This window comes from Scyliorhinus torazame, chromosome 18, assembly GCF_047496885.1.
Source record: "Scyliorhinus torazame isolate Kashiwa2021f chromosome 18, sScyTor2.1, whole genome shotgun sequence".
NCBI lineage: Eukaryota > Metazoa > Chordata > Chondrichthyes > Carcharhiniformes > Scyliorhinidae > Scyliorhinus > Scyliorhinus torazame.
In genome coordinates this window covers 167,589,237-167,613,643 of record NC_092724.1, presented here as the reverse complement: position 1 = coordinate 167,613,643, position 24,407 = coordinate 167,589,237, and the positions used below count along the sequence as shown (strand labels likewise).

At 50.3% G+C, this 24,407-nt stretch overlaps 1 protein-coding gene across 1 annotated transcript in view; it reads right to left on the bottom strand.

Moving 5' to 3' along the window:
• The window catches only part of LOC140395730 (ras-associating and dilute domain-containing protein-like), a 24,432-nt gene extending 14,416 nt beyond the window's left edge, over positions 1-10,016 (bottom strand). Inside the window, exon 1 of the mRNA XM_072483876.1 lies at positions 9,920-10,016. The gene's annotated coding sequence lies outside the window, so the exon portion shown is untranslated. The remainder of the gene's footprint in view (positions 1-9,919) is intronic.
• Between the last annotated feature and the right edge of the window lie 14,391 nt (positions 10,017-24,407).

Sequence of the window (24,407 nt, the reverse complement as noted above, 5' to 3'; positions counted from 1 at the left end):
TCCCCTCGCTGTCCAGCGCACCCTCACTCCCCTCGCTGTCCACCCTCACTCCCCTCGCTGTCTAGCCCACCCTCACTCCCCTCACTGCCCAGTCCACCCTCACTCCCCTCGCTGTCCAGCCCACCCTCACTCCCCTCGCTGTCCAGCCCACCCTCACTCCCCTCGCTGTCCAGCCCCCCCTCGCTGTCCAGCCCCCCCTCGCTGTCCAGCCCCCCCTCGCTGTCCAGCCCCCCCTTCGCTGTCCAGCCCCCCCTCGCTGTCCAGCCCCCCCTCGCTGTCCAGCCCCCCCTCGCTGTCCAGCCCCCCCTCGCTGTCCAGCCCCCCCTTCGCTGTCCAGCCCCCCCTCGCTGCCCAGCCCAGCCTCGCTCCCCTCGCTGCCCAGCCCACCCTCACTCCCCTCGCTGTCCAGCCCACCCTCACTCCCCTCGCTGTCCAGCCCACCCTCACTCCCCTCGCTGCCCAGCCCAGCCTCACTCCCCTCGCTGTCCAGCCCACCCTCACTCCCCTCGCTGTCCAGCCCCCCCTCGCTGTCCAGCCCCCCCTCGCTGTCCAGCCCCCCCTCGCTGTCCAGCCCCCCCTTCGCTGTCCAGCCCCCCCTCGCTGTCCAGCCCCCCCTCGCTGTCCAGCCCCCCCTCGCTGTCCAGCCCCCCCTCGCTGTCCAGCCCCCCCTTCGCTGTCCAGCCCCCCCTCGCTGCCCAGCCCAGCCTCGCTCCCCTCGCTGCCCAGCCCACCCTCACTCCCCTCGCTGTCCAGCCCACCCTCACTCCCCTCGCTGTCCAGCCCACCCTCACTCCCCTCGCTGCCCAGCCCAGCCTCACTCCCCTCGCTGTCCAGCCCACCCTCACTCCCCTCGCTGTCCAGCCCACCCTCACTCCCCTCGCTGTCCACCCTCACTCCCCTCACTGCCCAGCCCACCCTCACTCCCCTCGCTGTCCAGCCCACCCTCACTCCCCTCGCTGTCCACCCTCACTCCCCTCACTATCCAGCCCACCCTCACTCCCCTCACTGTCCAGCCCACCCTCACTCCCCTCACTGTCCACCACCTCCCTCACTCCCCCTCACCCTGGCAAAACAAATCAACTCGGCCGCCCTGTTACCACGGGGTCAAACGGATGTGGGTTGGTGCCCCACTGCAGAGAGCTGGCCAGGGTTGTACACAGGGTAGCTGTGAGGTGTGGCTGAGATGCTGGTCTCAGGCCGACTCTAACCCGTCAGTGAGGTGAAAAGATCCAACAGCCATCAGTTGGAAGAAGCATTGCAGGGGTTTCCCCGAATCCTGACCAATGGGCTTTCCCCAACTTACATCAACTGAAGCAGTTTATCTGGACGTTATCACATTGCTGTTCCTGGGATCTTGCTCTGCACAAACTGGCTGCCGAATTTTTCACCTTGCTAACATAAAAGAGAATCAAAACGTCTTCTCTTGGCAGATACATAGTCAGAAGAAGTCAGCCTGATCAGGGGCCTACATAGAGGGAGGGGCATGGCTCAGCTATTAAATAAATATTTTCCATCCACCTTAACCAAGTCAGAATGAAGGAGGAGGTAGCTGAGACACTGGATGGGTTATAAAATGTATAAAGAGGGAGGTAATTCTATGATTTGTTGATGACAAATCACATTGAAGTAATTAGCTTGGGTTTTTGTATGATATAACAGAGGGTTGATGAGGGCAGTTACAGAGGACGTTTGTATAAATTAAATGACTAGGGAACAGATCAAGGTAGCAATAAAGACAATGATAATCTCAATATGGCCGCGACAGTGATGATTAACTGCAGTGTCCCAGCATGTAGGAGTACTGTTTAGAAAAACAATGGGTCAGACGCTGGCAATCCTGCAGCGAGTAACTCACCTCCTGACATCCCAAAGCCTGTCCACCATCGACAAGTCAGGAGTGTAATGGAATACTCTCCACTTGCCTGGATGAGCGCAGCTCCGACCACACTCACAACGCTTGTCACCATCTACGGCCAATCAGCCCGCTTCATAGAATTTACAGTGCAGAAGGAGGCCATTCGGCCCATCGAGTCTGCACCGGCTCTTGGATAGAGCACCCTACCCAAGGTCCACACCTCCACCCTATCCCCATAACCCAGAAACCCCACCCAACACTGAGGGAAATTTGGACACTAAGGGCAATTTTAGCATGGGGCAACATCCTGGAACTCCCTCCCTAACAGCAGAGTGGGTGTACCTACACCTCAGGGACTGCAACAGTTCAAGAAGGCAGCTCACCGCACCCTTCTCAAGGGCAATTAGGGATGGGCAATAAATTCTGGCCTCGCCAGTGATGTCATATCCTGTAAATTACTTTATAAAATTTTTTAAAATTAAAAAAGCTGAATTCAGGGCTCTGAATTCCCACAGCGTTCGCAATAAAACAGCTGAATTGTCAAGCTCAAATACAAATTCATCGGTGTAACCTGATAGCCATTAGAGGCATGGCTACCAGGAAACAAAAGCTGGAACTTAAATTTCCACGGGAATGTGACATTCATAGATTCATAGAATCACTACAGTGCAGAAGGAGGCCATTCAGCCCATCGAATCTGCACTGACCCACTGAACGGGTACCCTACCTGGGGTCAAGCCCCCACCCTCTCCCCTTAATCCAGTAACCCACCTAACCTAACCTTTTGGACACTAAGTGGCAATTGATCTTGGCCAATTCACCTAATCTGCACATCTTTGGACTGTGGGAGAAAACCTGAGCACCGGAGGAAACTTACATAGACATGTGGAGAACGTGCAAACTCCACACAGACAGTCGCCCGAGGCCGGAATTGAACCCAGTCCCTGGAGCTGTGAGGCAGCAGTGCTAACCACTGTGCTGCCTGAATATTATCCTGGGTATCTGGATTGGTAGTCCAGCGACAATGCCACTATGCCATTGCCTCCCCTGATTCAGGAAGGATTGGGAGCGTGGAAAAGGTGGTGGGGTAGCTCTGTTAATTAAAGAGGACTATAGGACTAAAGTAAGAGATGACCTCAGTTCCAAAGTTCAAGATGTAGAATCGGCTTGAGTGAAATTAAGAAACACAAAGGGGCAGAAAACAATGGTGAGAGTTGTTTATAGGCCAACAAACAGCAATGGCTATGTAAATCATAGTACAAATCAGGAAACTAAAGGTGCGTGTAACAAGGGCGATACAATAATTATGAGGGATTTCATATAGACTGGATAAAACTAATTGGTACTAATTGTCATTGAGGATGAATTCTTGGAAAGTATGCAAGATAGTTTTCTACAGCAGTACATTGAGGAACCACCTAGGGAATAGGCTATTTTAGATCTAGTATTGTGCAAGAAAAAGGGCTTAATAATAATCTTGTTGTAAAGGAATCTTTCAGAAAGAGTGACCATAATGTGATATAATTTTACATTAAGTCTTGAAGTGACGTGATATAATTCAATCAGAGACTTGGGTCTTACAAAGGAAACTATAAAGGTATGAAGGGAAAATTGACTATGGTGAATTGGGAAACAATGTTAAAGACAAAACTAAGTGGAAGTGCGAGTTGTGAGGTTGCTGCAAAGAAGTTTCAAGAGGATTTGGAGGAGCTAAGAGAGTGGGCAAAATTGACAGATTAAATAGAATGCAGAGAAATGTAACTGTCCACTTTGCCATGAAAAACCGAATGACAGAGTTGATTCCCGACAGTGCAGAAGAAGGCCAATCAGCCCACTGAGATTGCACCAACCTCCAAATGAACACGGTTGGCCCACTCTCCCGCCCCATCCACGCAACCCCGCGGATTATCATGGTCAATCCAGCTAACCTGCAGATCTTAAATCATGAGAGGCTGGGAAGCATTGAACTTCAAAGGCACTGGAGTGTCCTTGTTCATGAGTCACTGAAGGTTAATATGTAGATTCAGCAAGCGGTTAAGGCAGAAAGTGGTATGTTGGCCTTTATTACAAGAGGATTTGAGTATTGGAGTAAGAATGTCTTACTGCAACTATATAAAACCTTGGTGAGAGTGTACCTGGGGTATAGTGTTCAATTTTGGTCTCCTTTCCTAAGGAAAGAATACAAGCCACAAAAGGAGTTCAACAAAGGTTCACCAAATGAGTGATCTTTACACACATCCACACAGGACTAGTCCAGGTCAGTTTCTGATCAATGGTAACCCCCAGGATGTTAATTGTGGGGATTCAGCGATGGTAATGCCATTGAATGTCAAGGGGTGATGGTTAGATTCTCTCTTGTAGGAGATGGTCATTGTCTGGCACTTGTGCAGTGAGAATGTAACTTGCCACTTGTCAGCCCCGAGCCTGGATATTGTCCGGGTCTTGCTGCATTTGGACAGGGACTGCTTCATTATCTGAGGAGTCAGGAATGGTGTTGAACATTGTGCAGTCATAGGGAACACCCCCACTTCTGACCTTCTGATGGAAGGGGGGTCATTGATGAAGCAGCTGAAGATGGTTGGGCCGAGGACACGACCCTGAGGAACTCCCGCAGTGATGTCCTGGAGCTGAGATGATTGACCTCCAACCACCACAACAATCTTCCTTTGTGCCGGGTATGACTCCAACCAGCGGAGAATTTTCCCCCTGATTCACATTGGCTCCAGTTTAGCTCGGGCTCTTTGATGCCACACTCGGCCAAATGCTGCCTTGATGTCGAGGGCAGTCACTCTCACCTCACCTCTGTCCATGTTTGAACCAAGGCTGTAGTCAGGTCAGGAGCTGAGTGACCCTGGCGGAATCTAAACTGAGCGTCCGTGAGCAGGTTATTGCTGAGTAAGTGCCGCACTGTTGATGACTCCTTCCATCACTTTGCTGATGATGGAGAGTAGACTGATAGGGCGGTAATTGGCGGGGTTGGATTTGTCCTGTTTCTTGTGTACAGGACACACTTGAGCAATTTTCCACATTGCCGGGTAGATTCCAGTGTTGTAGCTGTACTGGAACAGCTTGGCTAGGGGTGCAGCAAGTTCTGGAGCACAAGTTTTCAGTACTATTGCCGGGATATTGTCAGGGTCCAGAGCCTTTGCCGTACCCAGTGCCTTTAGCCGTTTTGTGACATCATGTGGAGTGAATCGTATTGGCTGAAGACTGACATCTGGGGATCTCCGGAGGAGACCGAGATGGATCATCCACTCTTGATGATGGACATTGAAGTCCCCCACCCAGAGAATATTCTGCGCCCTTGCCACGCTCAGTGCTTCCTCCAAGTGGCGCTCAATGTGGAGGAGAACTGACTTATCAGCTGATGGTGGACGGTACGTGGTAATCAGCAGGAGGGTTCTTGCCCATGTTTTAAAAAAAATAAATTTAGAGTACCCAATTAATATTTTCCAATATAAGGGCAATTTAGCGTGGCCAATCCACCTAGACTGCACACCTTTGGGTTCGGGCGGCGAAACCCACGCAGACACAGGGAGAATGTGCTAAATCCATGCAGCCACTGACCCAGAGCCAGGATCGAACATGGGAGCTCGGCACCATGAGGCAGCAGTGCTAACCACTGCGCCACCGTGCTGCCCCTTCTTGCCCATGTTTAACCTGAAGCCATGAGACTTCATTAGGATACAGTTACACAGTGAGTGGCCCGTACAATTACACAGTGAGTGATCCTCACCCTGAATAAACAGTGACTCTGTACAGTTACGAAGTCTGACAACACCAGGTTAAAGTCCAACAGGTTTGTTTCAATGTCACTAGCTTTCAGAGCGCTGCTCCTTCCTCAGGTGAATGAAGAGGTATGTTCCAGAAACACATATATAGACAAATTCAAAGATGCCAGACAATGCTTGGAATGCGAGCATTAGCAGGTGATTAAATCTTTACAGATCCAGAGATGGGGTAACCCCAGATTAAAGAGGTGTGAATTGTGTCAAGCCAGGACAGTTGGTAGGATTTCGCAGGCCAGATGGTGGGGGATGAATGTAATGCGACATGAATCCCAGGTCCCGGTTGAGGCCGCACTCATGTGTGCGGAACTTGGCTATAAGTTTCTGCTCGGCGATTCTGCGTTGTCGCGGGTCCTGAAGGCCGCCTTGGAGAACGTTTACCCGGAGATCAGAGGCTGAATGCCCTTGACTGCTGAAGTGTTCCCCGACTGGAAGGGAACATTCCTGCCTGATGATTGTTGCGCGATGTCCGTTCATTCGTTGTCGCAGCGTCTGCATGGTCTCGCCAATGTACCACGCTTCGGGACATCCTTTCCTGCAGCGTATGAGGTAGACAACGTTGGCCGAGTCGCACGAGTATGTACCGTGTACCTGGTGGGTGGTGTTCTCACGTGTAATAGTGGTATCCATGTCGATGATCTGGCACGTCTTGCAGAGATTGCCATGACAGGGTTGTGTGGTGTCGTGGTTCGCACCCCAATACGCCAACATCTTCATGCACAAGTTTGAACAGGACCTACTCACCGCACAGGACCTTCAACCGATGTTATACACCAGATACATCGATGACATTTTTTTTCCTTTGGACCCACGGCGAAGAATCACTGAAACGGCTACACGATGACATTAATAAGTTCCATCCAACCATCAGACTAACCATGGACTACTCTCCAAAATCAGTTGCATTCTTGGACACACTCGTCTCCATCAAGGACGGTCACCTCAGCACTTCGCTTTACCGCAAACCCACGGATAACCTCACGATGCTCCACTTCTCCAGCTTCTACCCTAAACACATTAAAGAAGCCATCCCCTATGGACAAGCGCTCCATATACACAGGATCTGCTCAGACGAGGAGGAGCGTAACAGACATCTACAGACGTTGAAAGATGCCCTCGTACGAACGGGATATGGCACTCGACTCATCGATCGACAGTTCCAACGCGCCACAGCGAAAAACCGGACCGACCTCCTCAGAAGACAAACATGGGACACAACCGACAGAATACCCTTCGTCGTCCAGTACTTCCCCGGAGCGGAGAAACTACGTCATCTTCTTCACAGCCTTCAACACGTCATTGATGACGATGAACATCTTGCCAAGGTCATCCCCACACCCCCACTACTTGCCTTCAAACAACCGCGCAACCTCAAACAAACCATTGTTTGCAGCAAACTACCCAGCCTTCAGAACAGTGACCACGACACGACACAACCCTACCATGGCAATCTCTGCAAGACGTGCCAGATCATCGACATGGATACCACTATTACACGTGAGAACACCACCCACCAGGTACGCGGTACATACTCGTGCGACTCGGCCAACGTTGTCTACCTCATACGCTGCAGGAAAGGATGTCCCGAGGCATGGTACATTGGCGAGACCATGCAGACGCTGCGACAACGAATGAACGGACATCGCGCAACAATCACCAGGCAGGAATGTTCCCTTCCAGTCGGGGAACACTTCAGCAGTCAAGGGCATTCAGACTCTGATCTCCGGGTAAGCGTTCTCCAAGGCGGCCTTCAGGACCCGCGACAACGCAGAATCGCCGAGCAGAAACTTATAGCCAAGTTCCGCACACATGAGTGCGGCCTCAACCGGGACCTGGGATTCATGTCGCATTACATTCATCCCCCACCATCTGGCCTGCGAAATCCTACCAACTGTCCTGGCTTGACACAATTCACACCTCTTTAACCTGGGGTTACCCCATCTCTGGATCTGTAAAGATTTAATCACCTGCTAATGCTCGCATTCCAAGCATTGTCTGGCATCTTTGAATTTGTCTATATATGTGTTTCTGGAACAGACCTCTTCATTCACCTGAGGAAGGAGCAGCGCTCCGAAAGCTAGTGACATCGAAACGAACCCGTTGGACTTTAACCTGGTGTTGTAAGACTTCGTACTGTAGTTACACAGTGAGTGATCCTCACCCTGAATAAACAGTGACTCTGTCCAGTTACACAGTGAGTGATCCTCACCCTGAATAAACAGTGACTCTGTCCAGTTACACAGTGAGTGATCCTCACCCTGAATAAACAGTGACTCTGTCCAGTTACACAGTGAGTGATCCTCACCCTGAATAAACAGTGACTCTGTCCAGTTACACAGTGAGTGATCCTAACCCTGAATAAACAGTGACTATGTACAGTTACACAGTGAGTGACCCTCGCCCTGAATAAACAGTGACTCTGTACAGTTACACAGTGAGTGATCCTCACCCTGAATAAACAGTGACTCTGTACAGTTACACAGTGAGTGATCCTCACCCTGAATAAACAGTGACTCTGTCCAGTTACACAGTGAGTGATCCTCACCCTGAATAAACAGTGACTCTGTACAGTTACACAGTGAGTGATCCTCACCCTGAATAAACAGTGACTCTGTACAGTTACACAGTGAGTAATACTCACCCTGCTGAATAAACAGTGATTCTGTACAGTTACACAGTGAGTGATCCTCACCCTGAATAAACAGTGACTCTGTACAGTGACACAGTGAGTGATCCTCACCCTGCTGAATAAACAGTGACTCTGTACAGTTACACAGTGAGTGATCCTCACCCTGCTGAATAAACAGTGACTCTGTACAGTTACACAGTGAGTGATCCTCACCCTGCTGAATAAACAGTGATTCTGTACAGTTACACAGTGAGTGATCCTCACCCTGAATAAACAGAGACTCTGTACAGTTACACAGTGAGTGATCCTCACCCTGAATAAACAGTGACTCTGTACAGTGACACAGTGAGTGATCCTCACCCTGCTGAATAAACAGTGACTCTGTACAGTTACACAGTGAGTGATCCTCACCCTGCTGAATAAACAGTGACTCTGTACAGTTACACAGAGAGTGATCATCACCCTGAATTAACAGTGACTCTGTACAGTTACACAGTGAGTGATCCTCACCCTGCTGAATAAACAGTGACTCTGTACAGTTACACAGTGAGTGATCATCACCCTGAATAAACAGTGACTCTGTACAGTTACACAGTGAGTGATCCTCACCCTGAATAAACAGTGACTCTGTACAGTTACACAGTGAGTGACCCTCACACTGAATAAACAGTGACTCTGTACAGTTACACAGTGAGTGATCCTCACCCTGAATAAACAGTGACTCTGTACAGTTACACAGTGAGTGATCCTCACCCTGAATAAACAGTGACTCTGTCCAGTTACACAGTGAGTGATCCTCACCCTGAATAAACAGTGACTCTGTACAGTTACACAGTGAGTAATATTCACCCTGCTGAATAAATAGTGATTCTGTACAGTTACACAGTGAGTGATCCTCACCCTGCTGAATAAACAGTGACTCTGTACAGTTACACAGTGAGTGATCCTCACCCTGAATGAACAGTGACTCTGTACAGTGACACAGTGAGTGATCCTCACCCTGCTGAATAAACAGTGATTCTGTAGAGTTACACAGTGAGTGATCCTCACCCTGCTGAATAAACAGTGACTCTGTACAGTTACACAGAGAGTGATCATCACCCTGAATTAACAGTGACTCTGTACAGTTACACAGTGAGTGATCCTCACCCTGCTGAATAAACAGTGACTCTGTACAGTTACACAGTGAGTGACCCTCACCCTGAATAAACAGTGACTCTGTACAGTTACACAGTGAGTGATCCTCACCCTGCTGAATAAACAGTGACTCTGTACAGTTACACAGTGAGTGACCCTCACCCTGAATAAACAGTTAGTCTGTACAGTTACACAGTGAGTGACCCTCACCCTGAATAAACAGTGACTCTGTACAGTTACACAGTGAGTGATCCTCATCCTGAATAAACAGTGACTCTGTACAGTTACACAGTGAGTGATCCTCACCCTGAATAAACAGTGACTCTGTACAGTTACACAGTGAGTGATCCTCACCCTGAATAAACAGTGACTCTGTACAGTTACACTGTGAGTGATCCTTCCTGGTTTGAGTTTGGGATGTACAGTTGAGCAGGTGGTTTATGCAACATGAGCAAGTGTTAGGTTAGCCAATTGGGCAGAGTAAGGTTTGTAGTAATGTGGATCTCTCACCAGTCCATCCACTAACGCCAGACCCAGGCCATGTGGCCCTCGTTCTAACTCGACAGTGAAGACCTCATCTTCAGCCTTGCTCCTCCGATGAGTGCAACTCTCTAGAGGGAAAGAGTAGAGTGTAAGTCAATCTAACCACAGGTACTGGTGCAATAGACTGCAGTGAACCTCAGCACTCGCTGTGGACCAGGATAAGTGACACACACAAGGAGAAAGAAACATACACAGAAAAAGAGATAAATGAAGGGGAAGAAAAGGAGAGACATTCAAATGAACGTTCTCAGGAGACTGACACAGAGAGATGAACATTAAGCAACAGGAAAAGAGAAAGTGAGAAAGGTTTGCATTTATATAGCAGCTTTCACGACCCAGGACATCCCAAAGCACTTTTCAGCGTATGAAATTATTTTGAAATGTAGTCACTGTTGCAATGCAGGAAATGCAGCAGCAAATCCGTGCACAGCAAGCTCCCACAAACAGCAGCGGGATATTGCCAACATAATCTGCTTTAAGATGTACAGGCCAGGACACCAGGGAGAATTCCTTTCTTCTTTCTTGTGTTATGGGCCAGGGTTTAGAGAACCCCAAAGTGTAGCATGGAGTTCCCCTGACCCACAACTTTTACTAGATTGTGGTATGGGGAGCACACGGCCCACTCTACAGGTGTGGCACAGCAGAAATGGAAAAGTATTTTTTAAAGCAAAACAATGTTTATTCTATTAACTCAAGTTAACCCTTTTGAACCAAAGAGTGAACATCTTAGCAACCATTAATTCAAATATAACCCTCAAAGAATACAACACTTAGTAATCCGTAAGCTGTCCTTTTAACATCCAGAAGACTTAAAACACCTTTTACTAGAAGCACATTGGGTTAAAGTCACTACTGCTATTAGTTTTAAATCACCAGGATCGAATTACAGTCTTTAGATTACAGAGAGAGATTCATACACCTTCTGGCTGTGACTGCAGCTACCCAGCTCTGAAAACGAAACTAAAACACACCCTGCAGCCTAAAGCGAAAGTAAAAAGCTGACTGACAGCCCAGCTCCACCCACTCTCTGACATCACTGTCGTAATAAACACCCATTTCTTAAAGGTACTCTCACTACAGATATTTATATACACACCCATTTATAAACACCCATTTCTTAAAGGTACTCTCACATGACACTTGTATTGCAGCATTGGATCATTTATGTCCATCAAATGTTGGTCGGGTAATAATATTAGGAAATGCTGGAAAAGCTCAGCGGGTTCGGTAACATCTGTGGAGAGAGAAACAGAGTTAACGTTTCGAGTCTGTCGGAATCTTCTTCAGGCTCTGATTTTTATTTCAGATTTCCAGCGGCTGCAGTATTTTGCTTTTCTGAAACGGTAGGTGAGGTCTTGGCTTGATATTTCACCTGCTCAGTGCCAGCACTGACAGTCCAGCACTGCCTCATTGTCCACTGCCCATATTCCTCTGCTCAAGTGTCTGGAGTGGAGTCTGAGCGCACAACCTTCTGACTGAAGCCAGAGTGCTTTCTTTTTTATTCACTCCTGGGGTGTGATCATCACTGGCAAGGCCAGCATTTATTGTCCATCCCTAATATGCTTCAGGGCATCTTGTAGATGGTACACACGGCTGCCACTGTGCATTGGTGATGGAGGGAGTGAGTGTTTTAGGTGGTGGAAGGGGTGCCGGTCAAGTGGGGTGATTTGTCCTGGTGTTGAGCTTCTTGAGTGTTGTTGGAGCTACACCCATCCAGGCAAGTGGAGAGTGTTCCACTACATTCCTAATTTGTGCCTTGTAGATGGTGGCAGGCTCTGGGAGTCAAAGAACAAAGAAAAGTACAGCACAGCAACAGGCCCTTCGGCCCTCCAAGCCCGTGCCGACCATGCTGCCCGACTAAACTACAATCTTCTACAATGCCTGGGTCCGTATCCCTCTATTCCCATCCTATTCATGTATTTGTCAAGATGCCCCTTAAATGTCACTATCGTCCCTGCTTCCACCACCTCCTCCGGCAGCGAGTTCCAGGCACCCACTACCCTCTGCGTAAAAAACTTGCCTCGTACATCTCCTCTAAACCTTGCCCCTCGCACCTTAAACCTATCCCCCTCTACCCTGGGAAAAAGCCTCTGACTATCCACCTTATCTATGCTCCTCATAATTTTGTATACCTCTATCAGGTCGCCCCTCAACCTCCTTTGTTCCAGTGAGAACAAACCAAGTTTATTAAACCTCTCCTCATAGCTAATGCCCTCCATACCAGGCAAAATCCTTGTAAATCTCTTCTGCACCCTCTCTAAAGCCTCCACATCCTTCTGGTAATGTGGCGACGAGAATTGTACATTACTCCAAGAGTGGCCTAACTCAGGTTATATACAGCTGCAACATGACTTGCCAATTTTTATACTCAATGCCCCGGCCAATGAAGGCAAGCATGCCGTATGCCTTCTTGACTACCTTCTCCACCTGTGTTGCCCCTTTCAGTGACCTGTGGACCTGTACTCCTAGATCTCTCTGACTGTCAATGCTCTTGAGAGTTCTACCATTCACTGTATATTCCCTACCTGCATTAGACCTTCCAAAATGCATTACCTCACATTTGTCCGGATTAAACTCCATCTGCCATCTCTCCGCCCAAATCTCCAAACAATCTAAATCCTGCTGTATCCTCTGATGGTCCTCATCGCTATCCGCAATTCCACCAACCTTTGCGTCGTCCGCAAACTTACAAATCAGACCAGTTACATTTACCTCCAAATCATTTATATATACTACGAACAGCAAAGATCCCAGCACTGATCGCTGTGGAACACCACTGGTCACAGCCCTCCAATCAGAGTCAGCAGGTGAGTTACTCACCGCGGGATTCCCAGCCTCTGACCTGTTCTTGTAGCCGCAGCAATTATATGGTTGGGTCCAGTTCAGATTCTGGTCAATGGTAACCACCATCCCCCCACCCCCCCCAACTCGCCACAATCCCAGGATGTTGATAGTGGGGATGCCGCAATGCTGATGCCATTGCACATCAAGGAGAGGCGGTGAGATTCTCTCTTGATGGGGATGGTCATTGCCTGGTACTTGTGATTTTTTAATTCTGTCATGGCCTGGATAGAGTGGACGTGGAGATGTTTCCACTTGTAGGAAAAACTAGAACCAGAGGACACCATCTCAGACTGAAGGGACGATCCTTTAAAACAGAGATGAGGAGGAATTTCTTCAGCCAGAGGGTGGTGAATCTGTGGAACTCTTTGCCGCAGATGGCTGTGGAGGCCAAATCAATGAGTGTCTTTAAGACAGAGATAGATACGTTCTTGATTAATAAGGGGCAGGAGTTATGGGAAGAAGGCAGGAGAATGGGGTTGAGAAAATATCAGCCATGATTGAATGGCGGAGCAGACTCGATGGGCCGAGTGGCCTAATTCTGCTCCTATGTCTTATGGTCTTATGTGGGCTTCGCAGGCCAGGCCAGTTTTTATGGATTATTCCCAATTGCCCTTGAGAAGGTGGCAGTGTGTCACCATCCTGGATCGCTGCAGTCCATGTGGTGAAAATGTTACTTGCCATTCATCAGCCCAAGCTGAGAAGTTGCCCAGGCCTGGGTGCACATGTACATGTGGACACAGACTGCTTCAGTATCTGAGGAGTTCCAATGGGACTTGTCATTGGGGCTGGTTTAGCACACTGGGCTAAATCGCTGGCTTTGAAAGCAGACCAAGGCAAGCCAGCAGCACGGTTCAATTCCCGTACCAGCCTCCCCAAACAGGCGCCGGAATGTGGCGACTAGGGGCTTTTCACAGTAACTTCATTTGAAGCCTACTTGTGACAATAAGCGATTTTCATTTTCATTTCATTTCATTGTTCACTGAACACTACCAATGTTATCAATGGAACCACAGCTGACACTGAGATGAAGAAAGAAATAGAGGCATAGGGACAGAGTGAAGGAGGAGATATATAAACAGAGACATGCAGACTAATACAGAGAGGCGAGGAGAAACAGAGGAAAGGTCAAAGCCTGTGTACTCTGTCTCGATGTATCTACAAACCGACAAAGACATGGGGGTCAATTTAAGCAATAGAGGCTCGATATCCGTACTTTCACATTGCCCAATCAACATTTCAAAATCTTCTCCTGTAACCCACCCTCGCTTGAGCCTCAAATTCACTAACACGGAGTCCAAATTCTTGGCAATGCAAGGATGGAGAGGTCGGTGTTTGGTTCTGAATTTTCTGATGAGATAATGCCGATATTCTGGCAGTGACTCCCTGACCCCCGTCCCAGCTCCCACTGGCTCCTTTCCTGCTTCAAAACCTCCAGTTCCCAGTTTGGAGAAGTCTCAAGTTAAAAAATTCCTGATAACGCTCGTTCTTGGGAATGGAATACATTCCTAGCATTGTATAGGTTGCAGAGAAGTTCAAAGGTGAGTCTGTCTCTTGCTGGATTCTGTATGCAGCTGTTCCTCAATAAACTGACAGGAGGGACACCGGCCTCAACCAAAATCAAAATGTACGGATAAACCTATTCACGGGATTCATACTGCAAAGTCCCAGAGAAAATTCAAACTCTCTGTTACTCAGAACATGCCTTTCACTATTGATAGCTCAGCCTTTCCTCCTGAGCCACTGTACATTGCTGGGGGTACAATAACTATGGGTGGCAATTCCCCTGGGGTGCAGTACATAATAATAATAATCGTTATTAGTGTCACAAGTAGACCTACATTAACACTGCAATGAAGTTACTGTGAAAAGCCCCTAGTCGCCACATTCCGGCACCTGTTCGGGTACACAGTGAATGGTAGAAGGAGGGAATATACAGTGAATGGTAGAACCCTCAAGAGTATTGAAAGTCACAGAGATCTAGGAGTACAGGTCCACAGGTCACTGAAAGGGGCAACACAGGTGGAGAAGGTAGTCAAGAAGGCATACGGCATGCTTGCCTTCATTGGCCCCGTAACAGCCTCTCCGAACAGGCGCCGGAATGTGGCGACTAGGGGCTTTTCACAGTAACCTCATTGAAGCCTACTTGTGACAATAAGCGATTTTCATTTCATTGGCCGGGGCATTGAGCATAAGAATTGGCAAGTCATGTTGCAGCTGTATAGAACCTTAGTTAGGCCACACTTGGAGTATAGTGTTCAATTCTGGTCGCCACACTACCAGAAGGATGTGGAGGCTTCAGAGAGGATGCAGAAGAGATTTACCAGAATGTTGCCTAGTATGGAGGGCATAAGCTATGAGGAGCGGTTGAATAAACTCGGTTTGTTCTCACTGGAACGACGGAGGTTGAGGGGCGACCTGATAGAGGTCTACAAAATTTTGAGGGGCATAGACAGAGTGGATAGTCAGAGGCTTTTCCCCAGGGTAGAGGGGTCAATTACTAGGGGGCAGAGGTTTAAGGTGCGAGGGGCAAGGTTTAGAGTAGATGTACGAGGCAAGTTTTCTACACAGAGGGTAGTGGGTGCCTGGAACTCGCTACCGGAGGAGGTGGTGGAAGCAGGGACGATAGTGACATTTAAGGGGCATCTTGACAAAAACAATGGGAGAGATTCTCTGACCCCCGCCAGGTCGGAGAATCACCGGGGGCTGGAGTGAATCCCGCCCCCACCGGTTGCCGAATTCTCCGGCACCGGATATTCGGCAGGGGGCGGGAATCGCGCCGCGCCGGTTGGTGTCCCCCCCGCCCCCGCGATTCTCCAGCCCGGATGGGCCTAGGTCCCGCTGCTAGAATGCCTGTCCCGCCGGCGTAGATTAAACCACCTACCTAACCAGCGGGACAAGGCGGTGCGGGCGGGCTCTGGGGTCCGGGGGGGGCGCGGGGCGATCTGGCTCCGGGGGGTGCCCCCACGGTGGCCTGGCCCGAGATCGGGGCCCACCGATCCGCGGGCGGGCCTGTGCCGTGGGGGCACTCTTTTCCTTCCGCCTTCGCCACGGTCTCCACCATGGCGGAGGCGGAAGAGACTCCCTCCACTGCGCATGCGCAGGAATGCCGTCAGCGGCCGCTGACCCTCCCGCGCATGCGCCGCCCGGAGATGTCATTTCCGCATCAGCTGGCGGGGCACCAAAGGCCTTTTCCGCCAGCTGGCGGGGCGGAAATTCGTCCGGCGCGGGCCTAGCCCCTTAAGGTTGGGGCTCGGCCCCCAAAGATGCGGAGCATTCCGCAACTTTGGGGCGGCGCGATGCCCGTCTGATTTGCGCCGTTTTGGGTGCCAGTCGGCAGACATCGCGCCGATATCGGAGAATTCCGCCCATGAATAGGATGGGACTAGAGGGATACGGACCCAGCAAGTGTAGAAGATTGTAGTTTAGTCGGGCAGCATGGTCGGCACGGGCTTGGAGGGCTGAAGGGCCTGTTCCTGTGCTGTACATTTCTTTGTTCTTTGTTCTTTGAGATTTATGAATGTCCAAATTACCTAACAGCTCATCTTTCGGGACTTGTGGGAGAAAACCGGAGCACCCGGAGGAAAGCCACGCTGACACGGGGAGAACGTGCAGACTCCGCACAGGCAGTACCCAAGCCGGGAATCGAACCTGGGATCCTGGCGCTGTGAAGCAACAGTGTTGCCCACTGTACTACCGTGCCATGCGGGAGCACACCCCTCAGGGAGCACTCCCGGGGGCACACCCTTCAGGGAGCACTCCCGGGGGCACACCCCTCAGGGAGCACTCCCGGGGGCACACCCTTCAGGGAGCACTCCCGGGGGCACACCACTCAGGGAGCACTCCCGGGGGCATACCCCTCAGGGTTCAGTACCAGGAGCACCATCCCCCAGGGTACAGTTCTGGGGACATTCCCCAGGGTACAGTATTGGGGACATTCCCAAGGTACAGTATTGGGGACATTCCCCAGGGTAAAGTACTTGGGACATTCCCCAGGGTACAGTATTGGGGACACTCCCCAGGGTACAGTACTGGGGACATTCCCAAAGTACAGTATTGGGGACACTCCCCAGGGTACAGTACTGGGCCATTCCCCCGGGTACAGTACTGGGGCATTCCCCCGGGTACAGTATTGGGGACATTCCTCAAGATACAGTACTGGGGACATTCCCTAGGGTACAGTATTGGGGACATTCCCCAGGGTAAAGTACTGGGGACATTCCCCAGGGTAAAGTACTGGGGACATTCCCCAAGATACAGTATTGGGGACTGCCGCAGGGTACAGTGTTGGGGACATTCCCCAGGGTACAGTATTGGGGACACTCCCCAGGGTACAGTACTGGGGCATTCCCCAGGGTACAGTACTGGGGACATTCCCCAGGGTACAGTATTGGGGACTGTGGCAGGGTACAGTATTGGGGACATCCCCAGGGTACAGTATTGGGGACACTCCCCAGGGTACAGTACTGGGGACATTCCCCAGGGTACAGTATTGGGGACATTCCCCAGGGTACAGTATTGGGGACATTCCCCAGGGTACAGTATTGGGGACACTCCCCAGGGTACAGTACTGGGGACATTCCCCAGGGTACAGTATTGGGGACACTCCCCAGGGTACAGTATTGGGGCCATTCCCCAGGGTACAGTATTGGGGACATTCCCCAGGGTACAGTATTGGGGACATTCCCCAGGGTACAGTATTGGGGAACATTCCCCAGGGTACAGTATTGGGGACATTTCCCAGGGTACAGTATTGGGGACACTCCCCAGGGTACAGTACTGGGGACATTGCCCAGGGTACAGTACTGGGGACACTCCCCAGGGTACAGTACTGGGGACATTCCCCAAAGTACAGTGTGGGGGACAGTCCCCAGGGTACAGAATTGGGGACATTCCCAGGCTACAGTACTGGGGACATTCCCCAGGGTAAAGTTTTGGGGACATTCCTAGGGTACAGTATTGGGAACTGTCCCAGGGTACAGTACTGGGGACATGCCCCAAGGTACAGTATTGGGGACATTCCCCAGGGTACAGTATAGGGGATATTCCCCAGGGTTCAGTACTGGGGACACTCCCCAGGGTACAGTATTGGGGACATTCCCCAGGGTACAGTATTGGGGACACTCCCCAGGGTTCAGTATTGGGGACATTCCCCATGGTACAGTACTGGGGCATTCCCCAGGGTACAGTACTGGGGACACTCCCCAAGGTTCAGTATTGGGGACATTCCCCAGGGTACAGTACTGGGGACATTACCCAGGGTTCAGTACTGGGGACACTCCCCAAGGTTCAGTATTGGGGACATTCCCCAGGTTACAGTATTGGGGTCATTCCCCAGGGTACAGTATTGGGGACATTCCCCAGGGTACAGTATTGGGGACATTCCCCAGGGTACAGTACTGGGGACATTCCCCAGGGTACAGTATTGGGGACATTGCCCAGGGTACAGTACTGGGGACACTCCCCAGGGTACAGTACTGGGGACATTCCCCAAAGTACAGTGTGGGGGACATTCCCCAGGGTACAGAATTGGGGACATTCCCAGGCTACAGTATTGGGGACATAACCCAGGGTACCGTACTGGGGACATAACCCAGGGTACAGTACTGGGGACATTCCCCAGGGTAAAGTTTTGGGGACATTCCTAGGGTACAGTATTGGGAACTGTCCCAGGGTACAGTACTGGGGACACTCCCCAGGGTACAGTATTGGGGACATTCCCCAGGATACAGTATTGGGGACACTCCCCAGGGTACAGTACTGGGGACATTCCCCAGGGTTCAGTATTGGGGCCATTCCCCAGGGTACAGTATTGGGGACATTCCCCAGGGTAAAGTACTGGGGACATTCCCCAGGGTACAGTATTGGGGTCATTCCCCAGGGTACAGTATTGGGGACATTCCCCAGGGTAAAGTACTGGGGACATTCCCCAGGGTACAGTATTGGGGTCATTCCCCAGGGTACAGTATTGGGGACATTCCCCAGGGTACAGTATTGGGGTCATTCCCCAGGGTACAGTATTGGGGACATTCCCCAGGGTACAGTATAGGGGACACTCCCCAAGGTACAGCACTGGGTACATTCCCCAGGGTACAGTATTGGGGTCATTCCCCAGGGTACAGTATTGGGGACATTCCCCAGGGTACAGTATTGGGGACATTCCCCAGGGTACAGTACTGGGGGCATTCCCCAGGGTACAGTGCTAGGGACATTCCCCAGGGTACAGTACTGGGGACATTCCCCAGGGTACAGTACTGGGGACATTCCCTAGGTACAGTATTGGGGACATTCCTAGGGTACAGTATTGGGGACTGTCCCAGGGTACAGTATTGGGTATTGTCCCAGGGTAAAGTACTGGGGACACTCCCCAGGGTACAGTATTGGGGACATTCCCCAGGGTACAGTACTGGGGACAATCCCCAGGGTACAGTATTGGGAACTGTCCCAGGGTACAGTACTGGGGACATTCCCCAGGGTAAAGTATTGGGGACATTCCTCAGGATACAGTACTGGGGACATTCCCCAGGGTACAGTATAGGGGATATTCCCCAGGGTACTGTACTGGGGACATTCCCCAGGGTACAGTATTGGGGACACTCCCCAAGGTACAGTACTGGGGACATTCCCCAGGGTACAGTATAGGGGATATTCCCCAGGGTATAGTATTGGGGACTGTCCCAGGGTACAGTATTGGGGACTGTCCCAGGGTACAGTACTTGGAAAGGTTAGACCAATTGGGATTGTGTACACTTGGAGTTACAGGAAAGGGTTTGATTCATTGGGATTGTGTACAATTGGAATTATGAGGAAGAATATTGAAAATCTATCCTTGCATCCATTCTATGTTACATAAGAACATAAGAACTAGGAGCAGGAGTCGGCCATCTGGCCCCTCGAGCCTGCTCCGCCATTCAGTGAGATCATGGCTGATCTTTTGTGGACTCAGCTCCACTTTCCGGGTGAACACCATAACCCTTTATTCTTCAAAAAACTATCTATCTTTATCTAAAAAAAAATAATGAAGGAGCCTCTACTGCTTCACTGGGCAAGCAATTCCATAGATTCACAACCCTTTGGGTGAAGAAGTTCCTCCTAAACTCGGTCCTAAATCTACTTCCCCTTATTTTGAGGCTATGCCCCCCTAGTTCTGCTTTCACCCGCCAGTGGAAACAACCTGCCCGCATCTATCCTATCTATTCGCTTCATAATTTTATTTGTTTCTATAAGATTTCCCCTCATCCGTCTGAATTCCAATGAGTACAGTCCCAGTCTACTCAACCTCTCCTCGTAATCCAACCCTTTCAGCTCTGGAATTAACCTAGTGAATCTCCTCTGCACACCCTCCAGTGCCAGTACGTCCTTTCTCAGGTAAGGAGACCAAAACTGAACACAATACTCCAGGTGTGGCCTCACTAACACCTTATACAATTGCAGCAGAACCTCCCTAGTCTTAAACTCCATCCCTCTAGCAATGAAGGACAAAATTCCATTCGCCTTCTTAATCACCTGTTGCACCTGTAAACCAACTTTTTGCGACTCATGCACTAGCACACCCAGGTCTCTCTGCGCAGCAGCATGTTTTAATATTTTATCGTTTAAATAATAATCCCTTTTGCTGTTATTCCTACCAAAATGGATAACCTCACATTTGTCAACATTGTATTCCATCTGCCAGACCCTAGCCCATTCACTTAGCCTATCCAAATCCCTCTGCAGACTTCCAGTATCCTCTGCACTTTTTGCTTTACCACTTATCTTAGTGTCGTCTGCAAACTTGGACACATTGCCCTTGGTCCCCAACTCCAAATCATCTATGTAAATTGTGAACAATTGTGGGCCCAACACTGATCCCTGAGGGACACCTCTAGCTACTGATTGCCAACCAGAGAAACACCCATTAATCCTCACTCTTTGCTTTCTATTAATTAACCAATCCTCTATCCATGCTACTACTTTCCCCTTAATGCCATGCATCTTTATCTTATGCAGCAACCTTTTGTGTGGCACCTTGTCAAAGGCTTTCTGGAAATCCAGATATACCACATCCATTGGCTCCCCATTATCTACCGTACTGTCCTCTAAAATTCCACTAAATTAGTTAGGCACGACCTGCCCTTTATGAATCCATGCTGCATCTGTCCAATGGGACAATTTCCATCCAGATGCCTCGTTATTTCTTCCTTGATGGTAGATCCCAGCATCTTCCCGACTACCGAAGTTATCACTGGCCTATAATTACCCGCTTTCTGCCTACCTCCTTTTTTAAACAGTGGTGTCACGTTTGCTAATTTCCAATCCACCGGGACCCCCGGTAACTATATTATTTGAAACCATCATTTGTCTGGTTCTGGGAAGATAGAGTTTAAATTTCAGGCATGATCTACCAGCTGTGTTGTGCTCGAATGGGAGCGTGGCGTGGCTGGTAGAGGGCGGGAGAGGCCTCCTGCGGGCTTCCCGACAGCCAGTACACCTCGCGGGATCTACCCAGGTAACGCGAGGCGACACGATCAGTATCCTGCCCACAATGGGTGGCACCAAGCCCTGAACATCTAAATGGGTTTAAAGCCCACTTTGGCGAGCTTGCCCGTTTCTATCGGGCTCCCAGCATCTATCGGCTTCCCCAGGGAGTGCCCAGCCGGGTGACCTTCAGTACTGGTCCACACAAACGTGGGCCAGGCAGAGCGGAACTCGGGGGGAGGGGAGTCTCCTGGCCCATTAGAGGCCCCCTCGGTGATCAGGGACAAGGCAGGGTGGCCCCCTGGCCCTACACTTGGAATGCGGGCACCTTGGCAGTGCCAAGATGACCAGATGGCACTGCAAAGCTGGCAGGAGCACCGAGGGTGCCAGGGTGATAGTACCCGGTTGCTCAGGTGGCACTGCCAAGGGCCAGGGCCTGAGGGCGGGCCATGCCCATGAAAGAAGAGTGTAGGGGGTGGTATGAAGGATGGGGGCATGCAGGGTGGGGGGAGTGCAGGGTGGGTATGAAGGGGCCTCCGGAGGTTTGGGGGGGGGTGAAAGGTGGGCATCCTGGAAGGGGGTGTGGTAAGGCCTGCAAAGGGGGTGCCCTAAGCGACCCCATAGCGAGGTAGCCTCACTTGGGGGGGTCTGGGGCATTGCCCATGTGTGGCCCGATCTCTGAGGAGTGGGTCTGGCCAGTGAGGTCAGCTCCCCAGTGATTGAAATAATTCTAACTGTGGGCTTGACTGGGGAGAAATTCCTCAGGGTCCAAAAAGGTGCCTAAGTGGCTGCGTGTAGTTCGATAGCGGTGGGGGGCTCGCAAACAGAGCTGAGGAGAAACTCCTAACTAAACCCACCACAAATGACACTGAGAAACTTTTCCGTTAGATCGCGCACCATAAGTCTGCTTCTGTGCAGAGTTAATAGATTATCCCAGTGAGAGGCAGCAATGTTTCAGCTGAGGTTATGAAGGTGAGATGTAGCCAGGTGTGACAGTCCTGATCACTATTGTTGACAGGCATCAAGTGAGGACACAATTGGGTCGGTGATGCTGCCGAAGTGGACTATATTGCTGACACTCACACCTAGACTTGAATAGGGAGAAGGCCACCTCGGTGAGAATGTGAGGGAGCAGCCAGTGGCTGTTCAGGGCGTAATGCAGTGAGAGAGAGTCAGCACCTTCAGGGCAGGAGATCAGGAAAACGGATGTGGAGTACCGCCTTACAGAGAGTGTGTAGAGTGTCAATGGTGAAGGGAAAAGTAATAATTCCCCTCCCTCAGACCAGGTTTCCACCCGCACTCCTTCACACCCCCTCAGGTAGGTAACAGGACGGGCAGGAGGCCTCGCAATGCACCAGACGTGCCCGAGTTCTTCCCTGTCTTACAGATAAATCTGTATCAAGCAGCGTGGCTATTGCCTCGTATACGGAGCAAACTCTTGCTTCACACAATCGATAGTTGTTGGTTGGTAGTGCAGAGTATGAGTATTGCTGAAAAATGCATTTTGTTGAAGCTTTCCAACTTGCACTCATCAGCGCAAACGCAAGAATACCAATGTTAGGGGAAACAACTTTATACTGCATGAGAAGAGAGTGCTGATTGTTTGGCACATGGACTCGGACTGGTAGAAGTGCTGCCATGGAGAATGCACCAGTTAATGGTGACTGACAGTCAACTGCCAAGCATTGTTTGAAAATTTGAACCAGGTAGCTTGATTCTGATTGGTCATGGCATTTCCCTGAGGAATGAACCAGTGAATGGCGTTTAACTCATTTTATGGAGCTGAAAGAGGTGCAATGTGTGTACATGTTCTTTCTCTCTGCAAAGAACAGGGGCCTGTGGATTAAGATATGTAGCATCCAGCACATTGTATATATGTAGAATTTAATTCTAAAGTGTTGACGCAGCTTATTGCTGGAATTCCAATCCCTGTGGGCAGAACACTTAAGAATCATAGTCTTACAGCACAGGAGGAAGCCTATCTGCCAATGTCGTCCTCTTGCCAATCATCTGAAATTGTATCCTCTGGTTGCCAACCCCCCTGCCAGGGGAAACCCTTCGTGTTTTCAGGCTCAGACAATGACTCTGGTGCAGGCCCCAAGCCTGTGTTCTCCTCTCTTGTTATTTTCAAATTCCTTTCTTGTTTTCTTTTGTTAAAGCAGTAACAATGATTTGTTACACCGTGCTAGAAATCGCTCACTGCACCTCCAAGCTCTGCTCAACACATTGTAAATGGGACCTCTTGCACATTGTTACTCACAGTGAGCAGGGCAGCTCATGTCTGGACCTCACTCTTTTAGAAATGTTATTGTTTCTCACATTCCACCCCCACCCCACCCGCCCAATCCTCTTTTTCTTCCTCCCTTCTCTCCATCGCTTCCTACATCCCCTTTTTGCCTCTTGATTTTGCTCCTCACCCATTCCCCTTTCCTCCCTGTGTCTGCCAAACATTCCAGAAATCAGGAGCAGAGTGACAGGTCCCTGCGCTCAGCGCACAACACGGGTGAAGAATGTTATCCAGCTGTGCAGATCAGAGTGAGTGGAAACACTGTGACCTGAGCAGATTCCTCCAGGCCAGCTGATGTGACTGGAATTCAAATGGCCACGGCTATTGTTCCTGTCACTGGCCACTGCGCAACATTAATGAGGGCACCGCTCCATGCCAAGGAGGTGGTGACCTGTTAACTGTGTGCTGTGAGCAGAAGGAAGGAGAGAGACACAAGAGCGAGAGAATGGGGAAAGCAATCTGGCGAAACAGAACAGGAAAGGCAAATGTAGAACAGGAAGGAAACAGTCTGAAAATCACAGAAACACAGAGAGAGACAAAGAGAGAAGAGAGCGAAAAGGGAGGGAAAGAGAGAGACAGGGGGGGAGGGAGAGACAGACAGACAGAGAGCTGGAGAGACGAGGAGGGAGAGAGAGAGAGAGCGGGACAGAGAGAGAGAGAGCGGGACAGAGAGAGAAAGAGAGAGCGGGACAGAGAGAGAGAGAGAGAGAGCGGGACAGAGAGAGAGAGAGAGAGCGGGACAGAGAGAGAAAGAGCGAGCGGGAGAGAGAGAGAGAGAGAGAGCGGGACAGAGAGAGAGAGAGAGAGCGGGACAGAGAGAGAAAGAGCGAGCGGAGAGAGAGAGAGAGAGAGAGCGGGACAGAGAGAGAG